General features: G+C 39.2%; 1 protein-coding gene across 8 annotated transcripts in view; it reads right to left on the reverse strand.

The window, feature by feature from the left end:
• Positions 1-22219, reverse strand: part of TFPI (tissue factor pathway inhibitor) — a 132447-nt gene that overhangs the window by 27653 nt on the left and 82575 nt on the right. The window contains exon 1 of one of the 8 annotated variants that reach the window (XM_014266937.3): positions 6259-6563. The exons of 6 other annotated variants lie outside the window; for them this stretch is intronic. The gene's annotated coding sequence lies outside the window, so the exon portion shown is untranslated. Of the gene's footprint in view, positions 1-3403; positions 3425-6258; positions 6564-22219 lie in introns of those variants that run through there. One more of the 8 variants, XM_074548170.1, reaches the window with a different exon arrangement.

A 22219-nucleotide genomic window follows, 5' to 3' on the forward strand; every position in this document is an offset into this window, starting at 1 on the left:
TCTGAAAACTTCTGAGAGTAAATAAAGCCTTTTCCTTCAGAAAGATTCTAGCTTAGGACAGCCAGGTATCAGTCCAGCATTAATATTCTACATCATCATGTCATTAGTGTATATTTCATACAGACAATTCCTTAGGAACTGGCATTCTACTGCTCCAAAACTCCCCTATTTTTTAATGAGCCATTTTATAACAGACGACAAGAATTTTACTTGACAAAGGAGATCAAAGGTCTGTGGATAATAATTGGCACTGATTTATTTACTGATTTAATTAAATGCTTTCATTTAGTGCCATTAGCTTCCTTCAGGCTGAAATACAGGTACCCAAGGCAGACCACAACCAATCAAGGAAGCTCCCACTAACAGATCCTCACTGCCTGGCCTTTTAGCCAAGAGCTTTTCCTCCTGACACCAAAAATAAAAATAGAAGGAAGATCTCAAGATGTTTTTTGCCAAAACCAGAAAAGTATAAACTCAGTGTCTTCAGTGTCTTGTCCATTGCAGCGACAGGACTTTTTCTCTTTTTTTTTTTAACCTAGCAGTCTCTTCAACACCAATGTTTCTAGTTCCCTGAATGTTTAGTCACAAACTTTTTTTTTTTTTTTTTCCCGTATGGCATTTATCTCTAACACGCTAACTGGAAAAAGAAAAATAAAACTAGCATTTCCCACAGTAGCCAAAAAAAGACATCCTTAGAAAAAGGCCTAAAGTGACATTGCAGTGATGGTAAAAGTGACTCATTCACACTGACAGCCCAGGAAACAAAAACACACACTCACATAAAAAGGCAGAGGTTGTAATTAAGTAGAGGAATTAATAGCAGAAGGTAGGATGTGCATGGCCAGAGGTCCATTTTAGCACAGCCTAAAATGAAGGATTAAAAGGCCTAACTAGACAGGATTATAGCACTTCTGATATAAAAGCAGACCTTTTCAGTTCACTGCAGTTCAGAGGGATTGTCTTGGCCCTGTGATTTCTTGCTCTGCCTCCTAGGACCCGTGTGACACAGCTTTCATTAGTCTTATCTGCAGCATTGTCTCCCAGCTGGCAGAGTCAGTGTTCCCTTTAAAATTATTTTATTACATGTGCTGGTCTGGAGCTGTTTTCTCATTCCCTCAGCTGTAAATATGAAGAGTGGAGTGAGCAGGAATTCCATCACCTCTGTTCTGATGGTGGTACCTGAGTCAGTGATGAGCTGTCAGTTTAACTGATTGCCACCAGAGCCTTGTGCTGGCACAGCAGCTTTGTAAATTCAGGCAGTGCACTGTGAATCATGAGCATGCAAACATTACTGACTGAAAGCAAACCTATGGAAATCCCACTCCCATCTCAAATTATTTCCTTTTTTCTGTGCCCTGCTGTGGCAGCCTTCAGCCTGTGTCAGTCCTGGGACCAGGGACTCCATCTGCTTCCTCCAAGAACTTCAAATTCCTTCTTATCAGGAAAGAGAATTATGGTTGGTTACCTACCTCTCACCATTCAGCATAAATGCTGTGCTGCTGCACCATTCCAGTCTCTGAAATTACCTAGTGAGAACTGGAAAGTGAAGTGAAAACTGGCAACTATGGAGAAAATTTGGAAAAAGCTAATGTTTTTATTAGCTTTTATGCTAAAAAGATGTATAACCTGATGTCACTGATTCAGATTTAAATTCCCACCTTCCTTCTGGTTTTATGAAGGTTATAAATGCTGCTTTTCAAGAACACTTGATAAAATAATTGGAAGCAAAAACCTTGTCATATTTTAAAATGGAAACATAAAAAAATAAGTTAATTAATAAACCCAGCACAAGAAGTCGCTTCTTTCTTATATGCCTGTGGATGTCTTGCTTTTTCATTTTCTTTGTTATCTTCTTTCACTCTTGCTTTAAAACTGTTTTCCATTTTCCCAGCTTAGGTCCAGGGCCTATTTTTCCCTTCTGCTGGTCTGTTCACATCTGGCACTAAGTACCTCTATCATCCTGTCTCCACTCACCTTCTGGTGTGACACAGCTGCAGACCCTAAACTCCTCCTCCCCTGAGTTCTCCTTCTTGCCTGGCTCACCCAGGTGTCCCATCCATGGTGCCCATGACCCAAGAGCAGGGAACTGGATATAATCAGCTAGAGCTGCAGTGACAGTAAGCCATGGCTGCAGAAGGCTCCAAACAATTTTCCTAACTCTCTAACCAAGCACCTGATGCAAGACTCAAAGCAAATTACAACTTCTGAAATTAAGACTGATTTATTAAAATAACTGCACTTTTCACAGGACCACTGGGTCTGTCTGCAGCAAATCACATAACTATCTCATTTTCATTTTGATATAGCTTTCAACAGGGGAAAGAAATCTTTTGCTCCTATCAAAGTATTTTTACATGTGGAATAAAGTGAATAACTTGTTTACATAATTTCATAAATCTTAATAAACAAAAAAACCCCACTACACTCAGGCCTGGACTGCTCAGACATAAACTACCCGTGGGTAGCAAAAATATTGGCCATCTGATCTTATTTTCAAACAGGGAATGCTTTCAGTATCCTAATAAAAACCACTCCAGAGCACAGGATCCACTAGCAAAACAAACAAGCAGCAATATTAGTTATAAAGATTTTTTCCTAGCAGTTTGGACTGGAAAAGTCCAGCCCATGTGTTCAAGCCTCAGCTGTCCTTATGGATAAACAGAAGTGAATTTAGACGTCAATTAACTTAGCACAACCTGCTTTTCTAGTGGGGAGAGGAATTTCAGCACTGTATTATACATAGGTAATCCAGTGGTGTGTAATTTCCCATTTGCACACACTCAGGTGCTGAAAATGCCACAGGCAGGCACAGGAGGAAACTGCTGCCCCAGTGATGCCTCTTGTGACTGGCTTTGGTCATACCCATTCACCTCTTGTAACCTCACCATCACACCCATCACATTTTCACACATACAGAGGTTCAAAATACAAATTTCCCTGCTCTGTCAGGCAAGCTGAACTCACCTGGTCTGGCTTCCCAGCTGGAGTCACCACAGACACTTTTCCTGCAGTGGATTTGTGATGGTCACACAGGTTAGAAATGCTGAAACTGCCTTTAGTGGGAATCACCCAGGACTCAGACTGCCTCAGATTATCATCCTACAGCCACTTTAAACCAACATGAAATAATAATGCCATAGAAAAAAAGGATTGTATTCCCTTCATCTCCCACAGTGCCAGCTCCTCTGGACACAAAAGCAAATGCCAATATTTTCTTGAAGTTCATAAAAACAACACCAATTGAGCACTTCCTTTACATAAAATCTGTATTTCTAACTTACCTGCTGCAACTACTATTTTCAATGCTTTGTTTTCTGAAAGAAAATTGAACTTTCTTGTGATACAACTCATACCCTACAGCAAGCCTAGTTTTAATTTCTTACTAAACTGTAAATCTAATTACCTGATTCAGAGCTTGACTCAGTTATTCTTCAGGGAAGGTGGCAGCAATACTAAAGATGGGAAATAAATATCTGTATTAACAGCACAGGAAGTAATTAAGAAACTGAACATAGTTGTGAGAGAAAATGAAAAGGATTAAAATAAATCCATTTTGCTGTGAAGTAACTATGAGGGGAAAGGAATTATACAATTCTCCATATGGTTTTGGTTCATTGTGTCCCCAGGGGTACTCTGTCCCCATTGTAAAGTTAAACTGGTTTCATAAGACAAACAGAGAAGTGAGTAATTTGTCCCTGTTCTTAAAGACAGTTTTCTCTGGTTTCAGTGTGAAGAACAACTACAGATAGGTAAGAGCCCATCAGCCTCTCCTGATTCTATAGAGGGAAAATGTCTGTTCAGAATGCAACCCAAACAAACAACACCAGTAACTAATGGAATTTGACAGATTTTAAACACTTTGCTCAACAGTTGAGATATGACAGTCATGTAAAACTCAATGCTACTAAGTTCTACTAATATTCCTTTTTTTAATTTTAAATTTATTTTCTTTTTCCTATGCAAATGCTTAGAGTCCTTCTGGCAGACATTCTCAGAATAAACTGAATGACAACAAAATCATGAAAGTAAAAAAGCCCTTAAAGCAGATACCACCTTATTTTACAATGCAAGCTAAAATTACTGCCAGAATCACCTTTTTAAAGTAAATGTAGATATTAAAGCAACTTTCCAGAATATGAAAGATTGTGTAACGGTATTTTTTTTCCCCAGAGGAGATTGGTTTTTTTTCACAAACAATCTTAATCCCACTGATATATCAGTGGGAAAAGTCTATGTTCTGTGCCCTAAAAATGATCCAAGATGCACAGAATCAGAATAGCATAAAGAATATCAGTGTCCCCATGCAGGTGAACACCTGGGTACCAGTGTCTGCTTCTGTTTATGCACTTGGAAGAGTTATTTGAGAAACAAACAGTCCTTGCAGACAGAACTGGAGCTGAGGAATTCTCCTTCTCTAACTGTGGATCTGGACACATTCTGAGTCTGCGTGGATGCTCCTTTTACACCCTTTGCTTTGTTTCTAAGATCACTTTTCGTCCTATTTATTGACATTTCCTCTTCCCAGAAAACTTCCTCCTGCTGTTTGAATGCTGTCCCTCACTTCCCTTTAGATCAAAAACAGACACCAAAGAGCCAAAGTTTTACCACTGGGCTTTCAAAGTTACTCTCCAATGAGACTAGGGATAGACAAACTCAATGTCACTAAATTATTATCTGTCCTTAGTCAGAAACAAAAAACTCTAATTCAGCATTTAGAATATTACTAGATGAATAACAATTAAGTTTTCATGAGCAATATTAGTAAATGTGGGCACTGCACTAAAAAAGTTAATGCTCCTTAAACGTCACATAGCTACACCAGAGAGCTGAAATGCTTTAAAACTCAAAAATTACAAACTTGGTAATGTACAATGGGAGGACAAACACACAGATTACTGAAAGGCAATTTAAAGGGCACTCTGTGACTCTCTGGCATAAAAGTCATAAAATTTTCAAATAAATGGATTCATCAAGCAATTGGCTCCATGACTGCTTTTTAATGAACCATTTCACTTGGGGCATTATCTGACAGGAGAAAAGGCCAGAGCAGGATGTGCTTTAATCACCTTTACCTCCTCAGCACTGTTCTGTGTACACTACACCCAAAGTAAACTTGATCATAATTCTGAAATTCAGCTTAAAGAATAATTCAGAGGAATCTGTCGTGGATACAGATACTTGCTGCCTTCACAGACAGTAATAAATGTCTCCCAGTGAAATTAAATCATGGGCAGAAGGTTCCAAAGGGCAAAGGCTGACAGCTCTGCCCAAGTAGGTGCCTGGCAATTCCTGCAGCACGCCCTTGCTGTCCCTATCTGCACTGACAGCTGCATTTCCTGTGTCTGCCCATAAGACACTCAGGAAGGAAGGTTTATATCTTTACATGTTTCCCATGACACTTTCATGGCTGATTCCTGAAGCACTGAGTCAGACTGACCATCCACACACTCCTCCCCCAAAACAAATTGCTGTTTTTCTCCCTACCTCTAATTTCCCATTGTTATAGGCTTTTTCTTCATTAAAATTGCAATTTTTTTCACATATTAGCCAATTCTAGCAATATTTTAAAATACAGGCTAGAATCACTTCTTTGTTTTACAAAGTTACTAAAAATAAAGTTTACATCAATTGTTCTAAGTAAAATATTACAGAAGTCACCGAAAACATTCTGGTTTTGTGGAGTGCAGAATGTGTTTGTTATACTGAAACAACTGGACGCCTCATTCAGTAGTTTCTGGTACATTTCAAATATACAGTGAGTGAAATTGGCTTCTGTTTTAACAGCTTAATTTGATTCTCCTAAAATCTTCCTGTACTTCTCAAAATTTGAATTGCTTCAGAAGTTAGTTGCCTCAGGCTGATTTGAAACAGCCTGGCAGACCACTCTGCTTGAATCGAGCCTCTCTTGCATCCACTGTAAAAAAAGAGTTTTTCGTCAAACTCCAGCTATTGATCAGAATCAGTTTATTCAGCTTTAGGACGGCTTCCTTTCCAAGAACTGACTTAGAGCTTAAAATACCTGAGACTGAGATTATGGCAACCAAATGTTAGTTGTATTAATCGTGCAATCGTTCATTGTTCTGCTGTTTAAAATCTGGAGAGGAAAAGTCTCTCCCTTTTTGCAGCACTCTGCTGGACTTTGAATCTAAACATCTGACTACTGCATGTAAAGAAAAGCCACCAGCCGAGCCTGCTTTCAGCAGCTAAAGGGAAAATAATTACTCCGTTAGAACCGAAAGTCCGTTGCAAAGTACTCACCCAACTCCCAGCAACAGCTCTTGAAGAAAGAGGGAATTCCTGAATCAGAGCTGAGTGTGATCCTCCCCTAGCGATCCGCGTCGGAGGGGTGTGGTGTGGAGCTGCACAGGGAGGGCTGCGAGCTGATATCTGCCCGCTGGGGATGGATTGCAGAGCTGCCGCAGCTCCGGCACGGGCTGGCTCCGGCAGCAGGCAGGGATCCCCGGGCAGGAGCGGCGGGAATGCTCCCTCTGCCCGGGGCTGCGAGAGCCGCCGCCAAACACCACGGCCTGGATTGAGATGCACCTTCACAGAGTGAGGGGCTGTGGGACGGTTCAGTCGCTGTCCCTGGCAGGCTCTGGCATAGCCCTGAGGATGCCCTGTTATTCCCTGTGAGTTTAAGGGATGCGGTGTGATGCTGTGTTTTCTCTTTTTAAACAAAGTCACGCTGCTCACCGGGCTGTCTGGAGCTGCTCACAAAAGTTATTCTGCCTGCAGCTACAACATCCCATCTATTTAAACATCGCACCAGTACGTGCTAGAACTCTAGTTTTAGGATCATCAGAGTACCATGGCTGATGATAGGGATGGGGAGACCCCCAGAGACCTTGTAACTCATGGGTGTAGAGACACATTTCCAGAATCTCAGTCTTGGACACACATGGGATGGCAATTTCCCAGGTAAGGAATTAAACAGTAACAGAGACAGAAATAGCAACTCAAGCACAATAACCCACACAGTCAGTAGCTGTAACTCATTGTAATTATTTCTGGGCAAAGACAAACAGGTAGTTAAATCACTTTCATTGAAGGTTACGTTCAGCTGCTCATCACCATCCTGAAGCAGACTGGCAGTTTGTCCTGGCCAGTTAATGGATTAACTATCTCTGACACAAACCGAAGGGCTCCTGGCAGCTCCTTAGATCTCCTGGCTGTTGTTCCTGACTGTAAAAATGTCTGTAATACTTTTCAGAGTAAAGCCAGTAGTCAGCTGAGTCTACTTACTATTAACTGGGTCAATAATCAGATGGATTAACTGTCCTGTAATGGAGTAGAAACACTCCCAAAGCAAAGGGACAGTTCAAATGCTGGGGCCAGGTTCTACCCTGCAGTTACTAATTACCAGCTCAGATAAAGCAAGAGGCAAGGCAGCTGCGGAGGTCAGTGAAAAGGAAATGGGCACTCTGTCATTTGTGTCACAGCACAGCAATTGAAAATCACTGTGGTAAGAATTAGTGTCTATCAGTGCTATCCCTAAATCTATTTGAGGGTCACAAGAAAGTCCAAAGCAGATGCACTAAAATTACACCATGACTTAAAGAAATGTCTGTACATTTACAACAGAAACAAAACAAAACAAAACCTCAATAGATTTCAGAAAGGGTACATACTTCTCCACTTTGATAGTGCACCTAGATGGATGAACAAGAATCTTTGAGGATAGCTTCAAACCTGCTCCACTCTACAAGAACTTGACAAAGAAAGTTGCTTTGGTTTTAGTTGTACTGGATGCTGAATGATCTGAAATTACAAGTTCATGCAAATTTATTTTGAATCTAAGGACTGGGCCTGGCCATAACTTCAAGTGGATTTTTTTGTTGCAGTTTTTATGAGGGTTTTTTTTAGTGAACACACACAAAAAAGAATTTTCATAGTTTGTGTCAATGTGTTCACATCAGTCTTTTTCTCACAAGACCTTACTCAGGTAACTCAAAGGAATTCTGAAAGATGTAGTCCACACAGACATGAAAAAATAAAAGGGAAAAGCTACCACTTAAAACACATTTGACATCTTATTTTCAAATAAGGGGAGAAAAACATATAAAGAAAATTACTTTAAAGAATATATAAGAAAATGAAACCCTTATCTTGAATGAAAGTAAACTAATAAATCTTTGGTAAGTTATAAAATGGGATGAGAGTAAAAACACCACCATGTGCTTGAGGAACACACACTCAAAAGAAAAATTCAAAAAAAGCTATTTCATTTTCAGATAAGCAGTTTTGCTTTCTATTCTGTTGCTGCCTCTCCAGCTCCCACACACAGTCCTCCTAATTTAGTTGCCAGGAATTAATTTAGTTGTCCTCCTAATTTAGTTTGTATTATAACTACAACATAAAAGGCTTCAGTTGAAACTGGAATCAGACACTGAAGATGAAAACAAAACTGATTTGAACCTTTAGTGAGATCAGAGAATTCCATTCAGCTCTGACCTGGCCTAGACAATCACACTAATCCCTGAAGCCTGCTGATAACTCGTCTGTCCACAGTGGAAAACATCCCTACCTGAGGAGGTACCAATTAGCAGATATACATTAGTACAGCTAGAGTAAACTAAAACAGAGGTGCCATGAAAAATATTGTTTGTATATACTTACAGTACTCAGCACTTGGCTCTGAAGAGTTCAAAGCTGAGGTGATTAGAAGTTAGTCTTCTGTAAGTGCATAGAATTATTCCAAACAAGCTGGAAGATCAGGGAATTAGACAAGCAAGGTCTGTGTAAGAGGTCAGCATCATTACAAGCCTGATGAGCAAACAGACACTGCTTAAAAAGGCACACTGCCAGCTACCCTCTGACCACAGAAAAATCCCTTTACTCCATGTTGTCAGCTGGGAGCTCTCACAGTGAAGCTGCTTCTGGTGACAGCCTCACTCTTTCCAAGAGCCAGAACAGGAGGCAATGTGCAATGCCAGGAAACCCCTGGCCTGGAGCTCTGTCTTGATTGCTGGCCTGCACGAGGTAGGCAAGGATGACACTACTAACGGTGAAAGTCTTTGCATCTGCAAAACGCTTCCAACACATGGGCTAGAAACACCTGACTCTTCCTTGAGACCCAGCAGTGGCTTCAGGCCAGGTTCTCCACCACTGTCACTACCATGTCCCTCTATTACACAGCCTACATTTCCACCGCAGAGTGGCAAACTGGTTTTACACTGACAGCACTGTTAGTGCCAGCAGGACAGCAGGAAATGCAAGGTAAGAGTTAATAACTGCCCTAAAAGCTGCAGAGGAGTGGGACAGGGTCACTGTCCCCTGCAACATCTGTTACTCATGCTGACTGAAAGTGATGGAGGGAAAGACAGTGATCCACAAATTCAGATTTTCCTAACCTATACATTTTTATTTGTATATAGTGCATGGGGTTTTAGGAGAATATGTTACACTCCACCATGGCCCGAGGTATATGCTGTTCAGAAATTAAAATTATGCACAAATATCCCAATTTTGTAATTGTTTTACTGTACCAGAACAGAGATAAAGCAACACAAAATTCTAAGTTTTGTTTGTGCATTTATAATAAAATTAATATTTTAAGCTGTTTCATTTCTGAAACCAGATTCAGTGTGTCACACAGTTGGGAAAACACAAAGGTTTACATAAGTTGTTCCTCGTTGAGGGTGTGACATTGCTCCAGCTTAAACAACACAAAGTCTGTGATGTCTTGTTGCCCTCTAGCGATGCCATTTGATTTTCCCGCTGCTTAGTCTCAGAGCTGAGAGCTGACTGCCTCCTGCAAACTCAGTCATAACTTAATACTCCTACTGGTGCTAGGAGGTGGGATAGCACGGGCATTTCTGAATCCTCATAAGGATCAGGAACCCGAGATCAATTCAGCATTTCTGAATCCTCATTAGGATAAAGAATCCTTATCAATCTGGCAGGAGATCCACCACCAGCACAGCTGGCTCAGCCCAGTGAGCCTAAAAGTGAGAGCTAAGATGTGGCAGTCACTGTCACCACAGCCACACAAAATCCTAGCTAGGTTCTAAAAGGTGAACATAGAGAAAGAGAGGAAAATAGTTTAATTTCCTTTCAGTAGGAGTTTTACAAATACCACTATTACTGGTTTAAACTTTTTCCATTATAGTGGTCTCTGTAGTATTTAATATTTCAATGCTGACTAAAAACACATGAATGGAAGTGAAAGACCTTCCTTAGTGAAAGCAAGATCAGAATGCAGCAGCTGTCACTTGAAGAGCTGTCTCTCTGATGCACTCCTCTCTCCACTCTTATTGTTTCTTTCCTGTAACACACTGATCTTATTTAAAAATCATGGCTATCCCAAGGGTTTTCTAATGACTGAAACTGAAATGAACATAAAAGGTCACTATTTTTTCTGAAAGCAGAACACTGAGATAGCACAATGTGGCAACTCCAAAAATTCAGGCTTTGTTTCTGTCCTCACTCCATACAAGTGATAACTCAGTAGCACATACCATTACTAATGGAAATGTAGTATTTAAACATCTTTAAAAATATTTTAAACATCTAAATATTTAAACATTTTTAAAAGGGAGAATCTTCAACACTTGACGTCCAAATTTATTTTTGCTGGGGTTTTTTCTTGGGCTTTTCTGCTTTGAAAGTCAAATCTTTAATCATCTTTAAAGATAAGTTGGGTAAGTGGACTATCCTAATGTGCTTTTTAACTGAGTGATGGAGGAGAGGAAAGTGATTATCAGATCAAATTCTTACTAGTTGAAAATCTTCCCAAGCTGAGCAACCCAGCCTGTTTGAGCAGCATCAAGGAATGCATTCAGCATCTGCCTTTCTGATTTCTAAGCCCAGCTGCTTTATGGTGAGCAGTCAGTTCTCTTGAAATTAAACTGCTTTGACCAGCAGGAGTACAGAGGTTCTACTGTCAGCTGGTGCTGTTGTTCTTTTTCCTGAAAGAAGTTGAGTTTATAAAATTTTCCCTCCAAGCCCAGGGCTTAAAAAACCCAAAAGGGCTCTCCTCCTATTAGGCAGAACACTTTGTCATCTTGTACCCTACAGAAACCCAGTATTAGCTTACCACCAGAATATAACATTCTCAATGTTGATACCAGATGAAGCAAGGGTTAAATACCCAGCATACTGAATAATCTGAGTATTGTTTAGAACAAGCAGGGAGAAGAAATGCAGCCCTAAGGATTTAATTTCTCTTCTTTTTCCTTCTTGTCCGAGGACAGATGTGAGAAACTTTCCCATTTCTTGTTTTCATCTGGGCAGTTGTTTCCCTTGTAATTATTTTAATTCATTTTTATGTGCATTTCATTTTGCTTATGACCTTATATAACTCATATACTTTTTTTATAACTTATCAGTTTCTTACGAGTAAAATGTGGGCAGCTTGGAGCATGCTTTGAAGTGGAAATCCTAAAAAATTAGTTCCCATTACTACCTTTTTTAAATGCCCAGAGATAAGCTACTCCTGTAGTTAATTACAGGAATCAAAGTACAGCAGATATCATGAGACATTTGGAATAATGTGGAGATTGCAAGACTCATACCCAATAAAAAAAAATTGTATAACTAAGGAAGCAGAGGGTCAGGTCAGAATCAAATGCCACTCATTTTTAGAGCCAGCAGCTTTATGAAGTGTGAATTTCATTAAACCTCACAATATCTTCAACCAAAAACAGAGAAAGGGATGTCTTATGTAAAAGGACAGTGAGCATTTTATTACCTTCCCTACAAAAGGCATGTTTCTTTTTTCTTTTTGGTCTTTTTGTTTCATTAATTTGAAAAATTGAAAGAACTTTTCATCATACAGCTGCATTTAGATCTGAGGTAGATCATATCTGCAGCAAAATAGAGTAGAAGTATTACCTACTGAATTCTGTTAAATAATAAAAAGGGTGTGTGTAGGCTCATGGAACAAATTGCCTCACTGGATAAAGCACTTGTTGTAAAATAATATATTCCTTGTTTGGCTCAGCAAATGCCTATTTCTGAAACAGATATGGATTAACTCAACACATCATTTTTCTTGATTACCTTTTTATCATCCTGTTCATTCTCCCATGGCATTTCCAATTATCCTCTTAATGAGCCCAGTGTTGCACTAAAGATCTTAGCAAACAAACACCCCTTTCCATCCATGTCCTTTAGTGCTCGTTCCAAACTCAGCCTGAGCACAGGACTGGTGCCTCAGTCACTGGATGTCGCTGTTGCAGCACTGAGAGCTTTGGTGTCCTATGTGGAAACAGCCAGCGACTGCACTTGTATTTATTCCTTCTTTATTATTATTATGGGTTTGCATTCCTGCTCAGGCTGCAGTCAGTGTGAGTTTTAGCATAAGTTAAATATTGATAAATATTCAGGCCTGAGGATAATTTCTGCTTTCAGGGGAAAATATTCCATTAAACTTTTAAAACTCTTTCCTTTTTCATTTGTGTGCCCATTTTTATTTCCACTGCTCTGATGAGAGATTTATTTCTGAATGTCTTTTTATGTATGCACAGTATACATATTTCTGCCATTACTTATATACATACACACCCTACCAGAGTAATATACTTATTTATGAATACAAATGCACATATTAAATTGATATAATATTTCCTTAATCATTCAAAAAAAGTTTCTGGTAGGTTCACATAAGCTGTAAATTTAAATGACTGACTATTGCAATATCTAAAATACCTATCCCCTTGCTTTAACAAAACTGAGACAAGGCTAAACAGGGCAAGAAACACAACTCAACATGCTCAGAATATTGAAAATTGACTCATTTAAGCATGCACATAAGTGGCTTACATTGTCAGACTCCTTACATGGGTTTTTCCAACCCCCCTTGAAATGTATTCTAGCAGCACCAAAATCATCAACTAGAAGTATATTCTAATTTATTAGTAGTAGTATTACAGTATTATTTAGCTATTTCTAACTTTTGGTTAAATTAAACAAATTGAAATTAAATGGAGTGCACTTTTAGATAGACGACTACAAAAAAAGCAGAACTTCCCATTCATTGGACTTTCTGCTGATTTCTCAGAAAGCTGTGAGCATGCCTGTGTTTCATCTTGGCATAGGATGAATAGAAATGAAGGTTATTTTCTTTTCAGAGGAGGTGACTGGGAGGCACTAGTCACAGTTGCTCCTCCAGGCTGCACCCAGGCCACCTTGTGTGTCATTTTGGGTTTTGCACCGTGCCAGTTTCCCCAGGCTGAGCCTTTCCCTGTGGTGTGGCTGGTGAATAAATCAGGTGCAGGAGATGCACAAGCCGTGCCATAAGGAGCAGCCGCAGGAGTCCCACAGAACATTTTCAGGGAAGTATTTTAAGGGTTTGGTTAAGTGAAGGAGGTGGCAAATGAGGACACCACCACGTGCTGCCAGCTCTGGGGAGCCCGAGCAGCATTTCCTGGCAGACAGAGCTGGACCCAGCCCCAGCTGCCCCAGGGCCAGACCTGCTGCCTTCTGCTCCCCCAGCCCACTGTGGGTACCCTGGAGCCTCCCAGCCCCCCTGCCCCACTTGTCACTTCTGCTCCATCACCTCCTGCCTGCTCGTGCTCCACACACAGGAAGGCAACCCAGGCACACAGGCAGGAAGCCTGTTTTCCAATCTGCTAAAATCCAAAATAAAGCATTATTATCAACTACTGTGATAAAGATCTGCACTTCCTGAGGCTGGCTTGCCAAGACCACTGACTTGCAGTCTTCCATTTGGAGAGGAAAAGGCTTCTCTAGGAATTACAGATAGCAAAGTCCTTTGAGTGGTGAAAACACCACCCAAACATTGCCTCTTATCAGTTGCTATCCAGCATCTAAGGCAGCATCTCTAAGTAAAACAAACATTTCAAGTGTGCTCAGAAGAAGTCATTAGACAGCTAAACCCAGCCACTTGTTCCTGTGAGAGTGACTGCAGTGCACGTGCTCACCAGGGAACAGATATTTACACAGTGCTTGCTGATGGTTTTCTATAAAAACTATAGATGGGGCAACTGAGAGGTGTTTTAAAAGATTTTATTCCATTATCAGTCTCAATGAAGAGTGAGACACAAGAGATGTAAAACTCAATGCCATTCTATCAGAAGCTAACATATTTCTTTGGTTATAATACTTTATAAAATGTTTTTAGCCTATTAGCTTTTGCCACACAATGCTGCTATTAGTAAATAATAGCATAAATAATTTACTTCCTAAATCAACACACCTTATCTCAATATTTACATTCAAATACTCAAAACTGCATAAACTTTCTATCAAGTTCCAAAAATTCTTTACAAATCCATTTCTCACAGCTTACAACTCTCAGAACAATTGTCTGCCCTTTATCAAGTTCCTGCCTTCCAAGAAACTGGAAACAATTTTTGTTTCACAGATGACAGAGCACTCATCCATCTTCAGCAAAGCTTAAGTTGCCTAGCAGTGAGAAAAGATTTTTATTCTTTTATTATTACTTTTCTGGTAATAGCAAATAAGTAATAAATAATGAGATTAGACATGTGGGAGAAAACTAAATACCAGATTGCACCTCAAAACAGGGAGAAGTGCTGGATTAGAAATTAATTTTAAAAAATCTTGTATGAGGTCTAAAACTAATCAAACAAGAGAAGACTGTGCCAAACATGGAATACTGTGTACATTGTGGTACTGAAACTCATGACATGATCAAAGTTGTGTGTCACAGGTCGTGTCAGACTGCTCCAGGTGGGAAAGCCCTTTCCAGCTCGTTAGGCAAGAGCCACCTTAGATGGCTGATATCCATCAAATTAGTCAGTGGTAAAATAATTTCCTCCTTTCTTCAGAAGCAAAATTACTGCAAGGAAGATGCTGGATTCAAAACATCTCTTCCATGCAACTGTTTCGCGGCAAACACACCAAACAACAACAAACCAAAACAGATCCCTGGCAAGATCACCTCCCCCAGGAGACAGAAAATGGAACATAATGCCTTCCACAGGAGTTTTCATTTTGGTTTCAAAACAAAGAGTAAACATCCGGAATGCTGAGCAGCCAAAGTCTCCCAAGTGTGTGCCTAATTCTAAACATAACTCTGGAATAAGGCAGTGCTTTTGAAAGGAGGAGAGCACAACAGGTTGCTGCAGAGGAATTTCCTGATGCTGCATTCTCGTCTCATACAGCGACCTCAGACGTGCTGCTCTGCTCAGTGAGTGGATGAATGAAGCAATTTAAACTGTACCCACAGCAGTGCTCTCACAGAAATGAGCTAATGATGGCTCTCATGCTGGGGTTACTCAGAGTGTTACCAGAGAATAAGTCAGAACGAACCTGAGAAGTCTGGAGGACTGAGAACAATGCAATGATCCTGGTTGGGTCACTACAAAGAAACCCAGTATTTAAGGTGTTTCCTGGGTGCTAAGTACATCCTTAGTAAAGCAGAGTTTAACAGGACTGTTCAGAATGCTTACAAAAGTTATATTCACAACATATGGAAAACTGTGTGGCTCCTGTGGGAAAATCCAAACAGTTCTAGTAAAATCCTGGCTTGCTGAGTGGCAAATTTTGAACTGGCAAGAATCTCTCACTGCAATATTCTCATCATCTCTCCTGAATTAGCCTGTTTTAATAAGAAAACAGGCAGCGAAGGAGGACTTTCCATAAGTCTTGTGTGCTATTGGTAAAAGAAGATTAAGAATTACTCAATATTTTTCTTTGATCCTCTGCAATCCATTTCTAGCACTATACAAATCTCCACTAGATTCTGGCAGAAGCCTGTCAGCTTATTTGATTACTTTCCAGCCTGGGAGATAGCTGGGGTGATATTTTTTTGCTGACTTACACCACAGGGCAAGAAAATTTGCCCAGAGCTAAGACACTAATACACACACCCTGCTCTAATGCACAGATAACTCTTCTAAAAGACAGATATAAATTTCTTTGACAGATAACCCTCACAAAAACAAGTTACAATTGCTGGCACTTGTGTTTCAAAGAAGCTTTTAGTACAAGCTACTTGCAGTAAATCAAACACAGAAACAGTTTCTTCTCAATAGCTAAATACAAGCTGAACACAGATTTTTTTACAATCAGAGTGCTGTGTTGGAACGCATTCAATTAAAGATGCTTAAATATTCCCCACAACAGATTTTATTCCTCCAATTCTATTTTTAAAATGTGTTGCTTTTTGGAGAAATAGCTGTTATATAGATACAAGGTGTTCATGGGGGCTTTTCATCCTGTCAAGATATTCACATATAATGTGACCAAATTAATTTTTTCCTTTAAATGTTTTGTAATAATAACAACAACAACAAAAGTAATAAATAGAAACACCTTACTTTGATGCTAGATGCAAAAGAAAGCATGCAACTAATAGATGGATTGAAATATTTCCAATTTTAAATATTTTGAGGAACATCTACAGTAGATAGGTCCATCCTTCCCCTGCCACCCTGCAGTTCTGGAATGCACTGGCATAGATTCCAGCCAGGAATGGAAACTAAGACAAGAACTACAGATGCAGAAAGACAGATTGTGATTACCAGCTTCCTTTAAAAGGGCTCTGTTCATTCAGTTGTTCCTTCCAGGTATATTTTACAATGAGCTGGAATAGCACACAGAGTATTTCCTATTTGGCCAGGCCAGAGGATGCCAAGTTTTGAGGTGAAATCATTTCACAAGTGTGACAAATGGCACACTTATTTTTGTGTCATTACTACTGAACTGACAAAAATAGGAGTATGAAAGCTTTGTAAGCAAGAGAGGCTTGAAGAGATTACAGACCCAGACTAGGGTTGGAATTGTTTATACCCCAAAATGCAAGGAGAAAATGAAGTTTATCAGGACTTGTTCCACAGAATATGAAGTCATACATAAACGGGCAAAAATATTTTTAAATTTCAGGGTGTTTATCAGTTTCTATTACTGTACTGCAGGGAACAGAGGATAGGGTAAAAAATAACAAGAGAGCGAAGCTGAGTGTTTTTCAGAGTTATAAGTTCCTCATGAGAAAAAAATAAAAAATTATTCATGAAAACATATACTATCATAATTAACCACTTTCAACACAGGCATCTTGGAATTTACTATACAATTTTCTTTCTTACACAATGACCATTGATTAAATTAGTGCTATCAATCAGGATACAAATTTGGGCTTTTTTGGTTGGATTTGTATGCTTTAGTTCGGTTTTTTTCATATTATGTCTACATTTTAGAAATAAATTAAGAACACAGGCATTATCACTGTTTTGTTCCATTTAAAACAGAAAGATCTTATGGGTTTCTGAACTTTGCTTTTTGGATACAAACTGTAAGCAGGTGGACAGGCCAGCTGGAAAACAGAAGGAAAAGAAAAAATAGAAAGTTTTAATTGCTCCAAACAAGAGACACTTATTTAAAGATGAATCCCTGTGGTGGTTTTGTAAGTATTTCTGGGGAAAAAAAAATCATGCTAAAATATGTCTTCCCTCAGTAAAAAAAAAAAAATAATTCTGAAACTAATGTTCTTTTTGCAAAACACAGATGATGCACATAATTGAAAGAAGGTTCTTTGATTTTTAAAGAGATTACTCATTTTTCTGACCAAAATATCATTGCCAGCTATCAATGCTTTTCTCACAAGAGACAGCAGAAAACTTTTAACCCAAATATTTGTGTGAATAATGAACTACCAGCTCTTTCAGCTTATGAAATTAAGGAGTGCTGATTAATCAATTAATATCTATTGTCAAGAGCTGGCATGGCTCTAGGGCATATCAAGGCTCAGGTTCTTAAAACACCAAACACGAGAAGAGTTTCTTGGTGACTTGATACTGCTCTGGCACATCTGCAAGTGTTCGTCTCTGGCAGATTATGGAAGCCCACAGCTCAGAAAAGCAGTTTAACTCCCAAGGGTTCAGCTGTGTCACTGCATGGCCACCATGTGATGCATTACACTTCTGTAGCACGTGCTCATTAATTTCCATTTCTTCACTTGCTTTTTCTATACCTTCTTGGAATAACACATTAACTGAATTACAGAGGTGTTTCAGTAAGCTGGACCATACAGAAACCTGTGAGGTTCAACTTCTCTGTGCACAAGGGGTTCCTATTAATGTCAAAGCCTAAAGTATGCAGAAGCTCTAGTCAGGATTTAAAACACTTTTTTTTTTTGTGGGATGACACAAATAACACAAAACCTGATAAGAAACGATGCTTTACTTACTGCTGTTGGTATAAGCTTTAAGGCCTTGAAAACAAGTCCAGAATCTAAAAAATCGGTATCTTAGCAGATGTCAGTAGTAAAGAACTCAGATTTCCTCTGCTTGGAGTTCTGGAGCACTCAAAAATATATTTACTGCTTTAAAAAGCTTCCCAGGGGAACTTCTGTATCTCTTTGGAAATACAAGAGTTACTGCTTTGGTCAATACCACCACAAAATTACATCAACATTTATCGCACAGTCCTGAATTTGTCTCTGCATTAGTTATTTGTTATTAAAGTCATTGCAATACAGCCAATGCTTTTTACACAGAGCAGTTTCCTATCTGAACAAATGCTTCTGATTATAAAGACTTCATCTTTGGAATCTGCCCCAAGAAAACATGAAGCACACGTCATGACTAATTACAAAAGGATGCCAGATTATAATTCACGGCTCTTTAAAGCACACACAAACACACAAAGCCCCCACAAATGTAACATCCACTAGGTCAATCACTTAAACCTCTTCAAAAGAAGAAAATAATTTCTTAGTCCAACAATAGTGAATCCTACTGTACAGAATAAAAGATGGGATTTTTCAGCATATTTTTAGTTAAATTCATCTTCCAAATGATTATTTCAATCCAAGACAACAGAAGGAGAACTGTAAATGAATGGTGCAGCTAATGGAGGTACAAGCCCTTTTTGTCTTGCAGGATCAATCCACAGGTCACCTCTCAATTTGCCTGCACATCTGGTAGCTGACAAAGGCTTTATTGTTCCAATTGAAGAGAGAAACCTCCTGATAGAATGACCTTTTTCTAACTGTTCATACCCACGGTTTTGGATCTACAGGAGATGAAGAAATAAATACCTGAATGAAGGAATCTTTTTTATTTTGTATGAGGTGCTCTGCTCATCCACAGCTGCTGGATTGAAAGCAGAAAACCAGCCCCAAAATGTGTATGCATGTGTATGGCATAATTTATTTTCTTAGGATACAAAAGAGCTAAAAGATTTCAACCTATTTGCTACAAAAAAAGGTCAATGATGGCTTGAATTCATGCTACTTCCAACTCACTACTGAAACATAAAAAGAGGGGATCAAGGAACAAGTTTTCCTAGTTGCTAAGTGCTCAACCTCTTCCTGCCCAGTCACTGTAATTTTGGACTAGTTTTTCTTTTGTTTATTTGTTCAGGTTTCTAAGTCTGAGTTATAGCCATAAAGATTGTCTGATACACAGAGTAAACTTCCGCAAAAGATACATCTCTGTGGAAAACCTAAGCAAAAAGAAATATTGTAATTGGAAAAAAAAAAAAAAAAAAAAAACCAAAAAAAAAGGGTCTGCAGCAGTCTATTTTAAGAAGCAACAAATTAAGTGAATCATTTAGTTAGAATCCATTTCCATTTCTTGATATTTCTTTTTTTTTTTTCAAAATGAGCTGTTTAAGCATTCCATGCTTCCAGGGATAGTGCAGGGGCTTTCAGAAACTGTGTATCAATTTAGGGCTTTTGAATTCCAGACCTAATTAAGATTAACTTCTGCAAGACAGAGTTATTTAACAAGCTATAGAACAAGTTATCCTTTCCATTAATACAATATAAAGTTTTATAAGACAAAATAAATCAGAGAGAGAAAATAAGAAAAGAAAATAACCGTTGATAAGAGGGTAAGTAGAAATTATAGCCTCTGAGGAATTAAGAAGTTAACCCTTCAAGAGTTATCTGCTGCTGGGAAAGTACAGAACAGACCTATATTGCATGAACAGGATTTGAAAGGAAGAATTGTATCACAGGCTCTCAATCAGTGTGAAATATGCAAATTGAAGTCATTATTAAGCAATTTTAGGACATGATGTAGATGGAGCTGAGCCCAAAGCAAGGCAACTCAACTCTGCTGCTGTGCAGAGGGTGAGCCCTTGCACTGCCTTCAGCACCCTTGATTAGAAACACCCATTTGATGGCCAAGGAGTGAAGTCACTTGGAGCCCCACAGCTCTCAAGCCAAGAAAGGAGGCTCGCAGTGATGTAGTTCTGGAGAACTGCAGCACAGCTTCAGGAAACTTGCTATTTCATTGGACCAGTATGTTATTCCTTTCCACAGGCTCCCCAAGGTTATAAAACACACATTCCATTCCAGAAACACAGAGCAGAAAAGCAGGGCCATTTCCCCAACTGGCTTTTCTTACAAAGCATGTTTGCAACAATGTGCTCACATTGCTGGCTGGATGTCAAGAACCACATTCTTCACACACAACCACACTATAATTACTTTTGCTGGATCTTTCACATAATATAAATAAAAATACTGGAAACTTCAGTAGATATTACTTTTATGAAGCAAAGTCTGTGGTTCTTGCTTGTCACCATTAATGAGAGCAAATTCCTCTAATCACAGCAGCTTTGCTGGCCAAAAACCGGCTTACTTCTCTCTGACCTTACAATTGTGTATGTTTTAATTGTTAGGCATTTCATTACAGATAATGAGCCCCAGTGACCCTCACAGAGTGATTAGACAAGCACCATTGCTTGCCATGATCTGAGGGAAGGGCAGACACTGACAAACCCTGCAGAAATAGAGCTAAAGCTCACTAAGAGGGTGTGTGGAATCCATGGCAGTTTATGGCTCCTGAAGGCCCAAAGCCATGAGGAGCTCCACAACAGAAATATCATCTTTCAAGCCTTGCTCATGCCAAGGCATTAAAGCAGGAGCAGAACAGAAGACTTCCTGCCCAAGGCTCCAACATTGCTCTTCCTCAGTGTATGACTGCAGCCCAAGGTTTATAACCTAGGTCTGATCCTGCCCAGGCTCCTCACTGGGACCCTCCCCTCTCCACCCACAGCAACATCTGCTCCTAACCAGGCACTAGAGAGTTGAGCAAAAGGACTGCTTCTGGTTTGGGCTGCAGGAGCGTCACAGACTCTTTCTGCAGAATGACATCTTTCTAAACTGTTCTTGCAGAGATCACTTGACTTCTCATTGTCACTGTATCCATTAAAAATAAACAAAACCACAACAAGCGAGGGCTGCCAATCCCTCTTTTAGATTTTTCATGGTTTTATGTTTCTTCCTTTCTCCCTTGTCTCTTCAATACCTTACCAACTGAAAAGATCGTGTAGCAATATTTACAGTAGATTTTTTTTTGTCCAAAAGCAAATATAAAGCACAACACAACAACAGTGTCTGTACAATTGTAAAGATATCTGCAGAAACAAATGGCATCTCTTACAGAAAGCTGCAGGAGCAGCTATTATAACTAAATATCACTTGCTACAAAACACAAAGATCTGCCAGTGATGTTTCCTCATATCATCTGCCACCAGTCCTGTTCACTGTCATAAAAGGGACAATTCCTTCTATGGTCCTGACAAATTCTCTTTCTACTGCCTATAGTGCTTGACTAGGCAGAACAAACACTTCTGTCCTCTTCTTTGCAACCATTAGGGACAGAGAATTTAAAAAAAAACACACACAGAAAAAAACCGATAAAACCTAACAAAAGTCCTTTGTTTAAGCTATATGTAAATTTAAGGTTCTGCATAAAATATTAAAATGAAATTCAGTGGGCATTGGCATAACGGGACAATTTTCCTTCAGAGATCTCACGCATTTATGCCTTCTGGGATATTTTCTCTGAGAAAACCAGGCAACCTAAGATCTCATATCTTCTCTTTTTCAAAAGGCCAGTAATTTTGCCACTCTTGCCCAATTCAAAAACATTAATCATTCCATGTAAAGAGACACTGGATCCAAAAATGTACCAGGCACTTATAAATCTTAGCCATGTTTAAGTAAGTTAAACAACGAAGGCAGATGCTTTAGTTTTAATCAATAAAAACACTTCCTAAAGTACAAAAAACCCACCTATTTTGAGCAAAAATTTGACATTATTAAAAACTTTTAATTTTTCTCCCAGTCCTTTGTTACAGGAAGAGGCAAAGCCTGCAAAACTTGCACTGCTTGTGAAGACTGCATCTCATGAAGCTTCCTCTCATGCTCTCTGATCATGCAGTTTCATACTAAATATTTCTTCAATAAAACAAATTTATTGTTATATCTCATAGATATTACACAGAATGCTACTACATTTTTGAACCAAGGCGAAAGATGAAAAATGTTTGTAAG

This window comes from Zonotrichia albicollis, chromosome 10 (genome assembly GCF_047830755.1).
Source record: "Zonotrichia albicollis isolate bZonAlb1 chromosome 10, bZonAlb1.hap1, whole genome shotgun sequence".
Classification (NCBI taxonomy): Eukaryota; Metazoa; Chordata; class Aves; order Passeriformes; family Passerellidae; genus Zonotrichia; species Zonotrichia albicollis.